A 7822-nucleotide genomic window follows, 5' to 3' on the forward strand; every position below is an offset into this window, starting at 1 on the left:
CAGGAAACAACTTCAAGGGTCTTTTTTTTTTTTTGCAGTTTTTGGCCAGGGCTGGGTTTGAACCCACCACCTCCAACATAAGGGGCCGGTGCCCTACTCCTTTGAGCCACAGGCACCACCCAGTAAGATATACCCTTTACACAAACTTCAAACATTATGGAACCATAAAATGAAATAATCAACAATTTAAGAGTATATTTTTCTAAATTAAAAAAAAAATTGTCTAGGCATTCAGTATTGGGTGTCCAGGACTGTTTTTCATGTGGTATCCTTCTACAGTTTAATCACCACATGGCTCTGTTGGGCCCAATGCCTTTTGTTCCAAATATAAATCCCTCTCAGTGCTCTGTGTGGAGTCCTCTGAAACTAGCCTGGGTTAGTAATCTCCTCACTATTTCAAACAGTTAGGTTATTGCAGACTGGTGGATAAGGGGTAATTTAATATTCTGTCTGAGTGCTAAGATGTCCATTTCTGGGAATTGCTATTTTTCGAAGTATTATAAGAAAACAGACCTTAGTAAGCCACGCTGAGAACAGTTTAGAAGACGCTCTGCCATGTCTTTGTGCTTGGAATCAGCAGCAGCAGCAGAGGCGGCGGCAGCAGCGGTGAGGCTGGGGTTTGAACTGGGGCTGAGTTACGGTGTGCCCTCTGGATGACGTTTCTGCCTCTGTTTTCTTAACTTGTTTTCTCATTTTGTGTCAGTGCCCATAATCTGTCTATGTCAAGCGTATCACCCTCTGTGTACTTCAGATGAGCTAGTGACTTACAGAAATGATGGGAGCAGTTAAAGAGATCTCTCCACACTTCTGTGTATACAACCCCATTATCCAATGGTCCCACCATGTCTCCATTCACACAAGATCTGTTTACAGTGTAGCCCTGACACGCCTCCCATTGAAATAGGCTTTTGTGCCTGGATAGAGTAAGGGAGAAGTGGCAATATGTGACCTCCAAGGCTAGGTCACCCACAGGAAAGCACTTTCTCTCCTGTTCCCAGGAATGCTTGCCCTAGAAGCAGGTTGGCTGTCCTGAGGCTGCCATGGGGTGAGGACTCAAACCAGCCCTCAGTGACAGTCGGTAAGGAGAGACCCTGAGACTGCTAGGAGAGAAAAAGAGAGAGAGAAAGAGAGAGAGAGAGAGAGGAGAGAACCTGACAGCCCTTGCTGTCCCTCTTTCTAGTCCCAGACACTGTTTAACCTCAACTCTGTGAGAAGCCCTGGACCAGAACCAACTAGCCCAGTCCTTTCCAAACTCTGAAGCCACAGAAACCATGAGAGAGAATGTCATCACGATTATTAAGACACAAATATATATATTTTTTGAGACAGAGTTTCACTATGTTGCCCTGGGTAGAGTTCTGTGATGTCACAGCTCATAGCAATCTCAAACACTTGGGCATAAGCGATTCTCTTGTTTCAGCCTCCCGAGTAGCTGGGACTACAGGTGCCTGCCACAGTGCCCAGCTATTTTTGTTATTGTTGCAGTTGTCATTGTTGTTTAGCTGGCCCGGGCCGGGTTTAAACTGCCAGCCTTGGTGTATGTGGTTGGCACCATAACCACTGTGCTACGGGTGCTGAGCCTAAGACACAAAACTTTGAGGTAACATGTTATATAGCAATACATAACTGGAATACCCTACAAGCTTTTCCAAATTTCCTCGCTTCTTACAGAATATGAATTTCCACTCTAAGCTGAAAGAAGAGATGTGGACTGGCACAGGTACAGTGGACAGTGTGGGTGCCCAGAATTAGCAGGCACTATGTAGATGTTGACCCAGGACCTTGATAGAAAAATGGCATATTATTGAAGCTATTCAGTGGTGATATCTAGGGAAAATATGGAATTTAAACAAAAACAAGCAATTTAAAAAAATAGTTATGAGAGTCAAAAAACACAAACAGAAATATAACATTGGCCATCTCACAAGATTGACACTGAACTTGTCAAGCCACTTAATTCTACCTTCTTTTCTCTTTTTTTTTTTTTTTTTTTGAGACAGAGTCTCTCTATGTTGCCCTTGGTAGAGTGTTGTGGTGTCACAGCTCATAGCAACCTCCAACTCCTGGGCTCAAGCAATCCTCTTGCCTCAGCCTCCCAAGTAGCTGGGACTATAGGTGCCCACCACAACGTGCAGATACTTTTAGAGATGTGGTCTTGTTCTTGCTCAGGCTGGTCTTGAACTCCTGATCTCAGGCAATCCTTTAGCCTCAGTCTCCCAGAGTGCTGGAATTACAGGCGTAAGCCACTGCACTTGCCTCTTAATTCTACTTTCTAAGGCCAAAACCCATACTTGCTGAAATTGTTCAGTAAAATTTACGTGCTTGGAACACTTTAATTTCTTTTAGTAATGGATAGTGTTGTTTTTTTTTAAATTAAAACTAAGTATATAGACAGAGATGTGCCTGATTCATTTGATCTTGTTTTCATCTGACAAATACTCATATCTGTCTCTGCTGTCAGGAGGAATCATCTGAGGAGATGGGGAGGTGAGGAACAGGCCGCGGGCACACAAGTCAGGTGGCGCAGGACCCAGGAAGTCAGTTCCAGAGTCCGTGTTCTAAACTACCGTATTTAATGCCATGTTGACAAGTACACGCACCTGCCACTACTTGTCTAAATGAGTGCTTTCCCTGTCAGAGTTGATGAATATTTCTGGGAATATCCTCTGTGAAGATAAGTCCACTAAAAACATGTAAATGAAGAGTTACTGACCCGTCTTGTACTTATACCTGAAAAAATAATTCTACCATTCAGAAATATTTTCAAGGTCAGGCCCAGTGGCTCAGGCCTATAATCCCAGCACTCTGGGAGGCTGAGGTGGGTGGATCACCTGAGCCAGAGGAGGACCCCATCTCTAAAAATAGCTGGGCGTTGTGGCAGGCACCTATAGTCCCAGCTACTCGGGAGTCTGAGGAAAGAGAATTGCTTGAGCGAAGAGTTTGAGGTTGTGAGTTATGATGCCACAGCACTCTACCAGGGGCGACAAAGGGAGACTCTATCTCAAAAAAAAAAAGAAGAAGAAAAGAAAAATATTTTCAAGTGCTTCAATACAAAGCATCCCAAGTATTATACAAATGATACAATTTAAAAACACAACACAAACTGGGCACTTGATGGCACGAAGTTGTAATTCCAATTACTTGGGAGGGTGAGGTGGGAGGATGGCTTGAGCCCAGGAGTTTAACACCAGCTTGGGCAACATAGTAAGACCCCTTCTCTGAAAAAAAAGGAAACTATAGGCTCAGTGCCTATGGCTCAGTGGCCAGGGCACCAGCCACATACACCAGGGCTGGTGGGTTTGAACCCAGTCCGGGCCTACCAAACAACAATGGCAACCACAACAAAAAAAATAGCTGGGCGTTGCAGCAGGCACCTGTAGTTCCAGCTACTTGGGAGGCTGAGATAAGAGAACTGCTTAAGCCCAAGCGCTTGAGGTTGCTGTGAGCTGTGACGCCAAGGCACTGTACCAAAGGTAACATAGTGAGACTCTGTCTCAAAAAAAAAGAAAAAAAAGTTAGTTTCCATGTTACTGAGATGTGCACACTGAATTCTTGCACAGTTCAGATTTTGTACTTACCCACTTCTTGTGTGTCAGTGGTTTGTCTCCACAGGCCTAGGTTTGCCCACCCGTCTCCAGTGTTAGCCTTACCATATTGTAAGTGAATGTTTGATAAACCTTTTAATGAATTAAGGGGTAAATATGTGGGAAATAAGATGACCTGGGCCATGAGGGAAAAGTATAACACTTGTTGAGCACTCTCTATGGGATAGGCACTGTTCTAAGTGCTTTGTGTATTTTTGATGTCTCAATGGGATGTGCTTTCCAGATGCCAGGGAGTCTGTATCATTCACTACTGTTCTTCCAGGACCTGGCCCTGGGTCTGACAAGGGCATATAGTCAGTGACCACTAAATCACTATCTATTAAAACAATACACAAAAATTGAATATTATCTCCACAACTTTAAAAGGCAGATATTTTTATTATCCTCATTTTTCACTCAGGAAACTATGGCCCAGAGAGAATAAGGTTTCTAAAGTCACAGACCCACAAAGATTTAAACCCAGTCAGTGTGATTCAGAATTCATACTTTATGGATTGAAGGTACACTGAAGTCCTCGTCCTCTAACTGTGCATGTAAAACCTAATGTATTCTTCTTCTTTTTGTTTTAATTAGAGACAGAGTCTCATTTTGTCACCCTTGGTAGAGTGCTGTGGCGTCACAGCTCACAACAACCTCCAGCTCTTGGGTGTAGGTGATTCTCTTGCCTATTCTGGAGGCTAATTTGAAAATAAAACTGATGCTCAGTGTAGTTATTGGAAAACTTTAAAGTATATTTGCAACAAGTTGGGTATAGGAATCCACTATTACAATTGTAAATTTTATAAAATCTAAGTACAAATCAAGTATTTCTGACAAAAATTTGGGGTCCAAGTTGAGATGTACTATAATATAAAATATGTACTATATTTTAAGATGTAATACTATTGGGCTTCTTGTGTGAAGAAACACAGGATAATTCACCATCATATAGATACTTTTTTTTTTTTTTTTTTTTTGCAGTTTTTGGCCAGAGCTGGGTTTGAACCCGCCACCTCTGGCATTTGGGGCCAGCGTCCTACTCCTTTGAGCCACAGGAGCCGCCCCATATAGATACTTTTTTATTAGATCATCTTTTTCTCATGAAAGTAAATATTTGAATTGCTATATGTGCTATTAGGTTTTGCCTGAGATTTTATGAAGGGATCTGGGGTTGGGTTAGGGAGAGGGTCCCTACGAAGCAGAGGACACCAGTCCAGGAATGAGAAGGGCTTTATTAGTAGAGAAAGGAGAAAAAGCAGAGTGGACTCTGAGCAGGAGCCAGCTCAGCTTCAAAGTTTCAAGAGGAACTTTTATTACCCCTTATCAGGAGGGTTGAAGGTAGGAGGGGGTTCCCAGATGGGTCATCTCTTCTGCAGGGAGAGGGAGACTGATTTCTGTACTCAGGGCAGACTTAGAAGTTACTCCCTTAATTGGCAGCCAGCCAGGACCAGAGTAAAAGTTACTGTTCCGTTGTTTCCCAGGAGGCCGGCCTTGAAGCATTCCAGGGGGTGGGCAGGGTTGCTGTGGTCATCCAGTTTGGTTCCTGGCCTGCTTTCTCCCACCAGCTGTGCCCTTGGCGGGGTGGTGAGGACGTGTACCCCATGTTCTGCACCTACAATCGCAACTGACATTAGGTCAGAATCTCTACTTCAATCATATTTTAATCTATGTTGTACAGGCTAATTATGTGGCAAAATCATTTTAACTTGGGCAAGAAATATATGCTTTTGACTGATGAAATTCTCACCCGAGTACCAAAACCCTACAAGTTGTAGTCCCATCATTTGTGAACCACACCCACTGTTAAAGTTACCAGTCATGTGCAGAATGTTGCTTCTTAAAAAGCAAATTATAACAAAAATATTTTCTATGTTTGTTTTCCTATATATTCTTGGCAATAACGCCTTACCTTGCAAACAAGTAAAAAGAACTAAAAATGTAGTGTTCTAGCTAACATTTCTGGGGAAAAACAGATTCTTTTCCGTATTCTTGGAACTGGATGTTAGTGACACACTGCCTTCCTCAGCCAGGCCTTATCCTGCTGTCATGATGACTGGAACTCCCTTCATATGAGAAGCAAGCATGTGGACAGAAGGTGTGAGCTTTCACCTGCACTGGTCCCGTACTGTCCTCCCCACCTAATGCTGGCCAGACACACTTTTTGTGTTACTCTCTATTTTTATAATAGCTTTCCTATCTGTAAACATTACATCTCAGAAACAGGAATAGACAAGTAATACGTCTAAATTGAAGCAGTAAGGGCCTCATTATAACAGGGTTCTACTGTACTAACAATTTTTGTTTCTCTTTAAGCATCTTGAGTTTGGCTCCCGGGCCTGCTTGTAAACTGTTTTCATCTCACACAAAACATGAGTGAATTCCTGAGAGTGAGTTTTGTAAAGTATACCTTCTTCTTAGATGTTGTAGAGCTAATTTTTATGCATTATAGAATTTACAATGAAATGTGTCATTAAATAGGGGGAATGTTTTTTAAAGAACTTTGTGATGCTAATAAAATGTTCTCTATAAAAACAGGAAGGCTGAGCAGTGGCTCACTTTGAAAGGCGGAGGCAGGAGGATTGCTGAGGCCAGGAGTTCAAGACCAGCCTGACAACATAGCAAGGCAGGTCTGTACAAAAAAACAAAAATAATAGTCTGAGTGGTGGCGTATTCCTGTAGTCCTAGCCACCTGGAAGGCTGAAGTGGGAGGATCCCTTGAACCTAGGAGATTAGACTGCAGTGAGCTGTGAGTGTGCCACTGCTCTCCCGCCTGGGCAAGAACCCACTCCAAAAAAAAGAAAAAGAAAGAAAAGAAACCAACTAATTCCAGATCGTTCTAAGACTAGCCCAGAGAAACCTCTGAATGTAAATATGACCAAAAAACAAACAAAGAAACAAACAAAATTACTCTCACAAATCATTCTGGTAAGGAAAAATCATAACTAGGAGTGAAGACAACACAGTGACCGGGTGTCCCTGTAGTTTATGGAGCTATAAAAGCAACAAGTGATTAATCCCAAACACTACGCTTCACAATACAGAGATGAGGGGGGCAGAAACTCATCATACTACTTAACTGAAAAGGAGGTTGGGGCACAGACCCTCTAGGTTGTTATTACAGGGCGTTTGGTCAGGTCCTTCTCTGGCTAACTGTGCTCTGACTATCCAGTCTTTGAACTTCCAAGGATAAAGTCCAATAATATAGTAACAAAATTTCAGTGCTGGATGAGAACTTATCTTGACATTCTTGTTTTACTAAAGAAAAAACTGCAGCCCTGAGAGATGGAATGATCATCAGGGCTTGGAGAGAGCAATGGTTCTTGAACATCTATCTGGTTTCTAGAACTCCCAGAAAGTTTTATCTGAGATAACTAGGGCTGTTCATGGAATCTCTGCACCCTTAACACCTTGCCTCTTACGAAAGGCATTCTAATAAAATTGCCCTGAACACCTGCAGAAACTGATGGGGTGTGGCAGCCCAGCCTCCCTCCTCTCCAGCCTTTTTCCCAGTTCAGCCAGGGGCTGGGCTTTCTGGGTCAAGGTTGGTTCCCTCCAGCCTCAGACCTGGGGCCTGGCCAGTCCCGACAGGACTGTGGCCAAATAGCTTCCAAGACAGTAACCAGAAAGGAGAGACCAATCTGAGTCTCATCAGGCAGCCTGGGTCTTATGTCACCAGCCCTGGTCCCCTCACTAGTCCTTCTCTGTGCAGTGCCCCTCAGGTCTGACCAGCCATCCCATCTTTTCCCACCTTCCCAAGATGGGCAGGCCTGCATGTGGCCTGCATCCCACAACCTGGTCTCTGGGGTCAGGGGGACCTGAACCTGACTTCTCACCAGGGTCTTTGGGGTCAGGGGGATCTGGCCTGCCACTCTCCCTCCTCTGGGATCAGGGGACCTGGCCTGCCTACTCCACCCTCCCAGGCCTCTGGGGTCAGGGGGATCTGGTCTGCATCCAACCTGGTGTCTGGGATCAGGGGGACTTGGCTTGCCCTCCCTACCGCCTGGTCTCTGGGGTCAGGGGGACCTGGCCTGCCTCCTATTTGGTCTCTGGACTCAGCGGTACCTGGCCTGCTCCCCTACCTACCCAGGTCTCTGGGGTCAGGGGAACATGGCCTGCCTCCCCCACCCACCCAGGTCTCTGGGGTCAGGGGGACCTGGCCTGCCCCCCTCCCCTCAGGTCTTTGGGGTCAGGGACCTGGCCTGCTCCCCACCTGGTCTCTGGGGCAGGGGACTCGGTGC

The 7822-nt window shown here is 44.7% G+C and overlaps 1 long non-coding RNA gene across 2 annotated transcripts in view; it reads right to left on the reverse strand.

Moving 5' to 3' along the window:
- Nucleotides 1-4796: 4796 nt before the first annotated feature.
- Nucleotides 4797-7822, reverse strand: part of LOC111721940 — a 3842-nt gene continuing 816 nt past the window's right edge. For both annotated transcript variants that reach the window (XR_002770920.1, XR_002770919.1), the window contains exon 2: nt 4797-5196. This is a non-coding gene — a long non-coding RNA (uncharacterized LOC111721940). The remainder of the gene's footprint in view (nt 5197-7822) is intronic.

This window comes from Otolemur garnettii, unplaced genomic scaffold (assembly GCF_000181295.1).
Source record: "Otolemur garnettii isolate 467f Iridium unplaced genomic scaffold, OtoGar3 scaffold00205, whole genome shotgun sequence".
NCBI classification, from domain to species: Eukaryota; Metazoa; Chordata; class Mammalia; order Primates; family Galagidae; genus Otolemur; species Otolemur garnettii.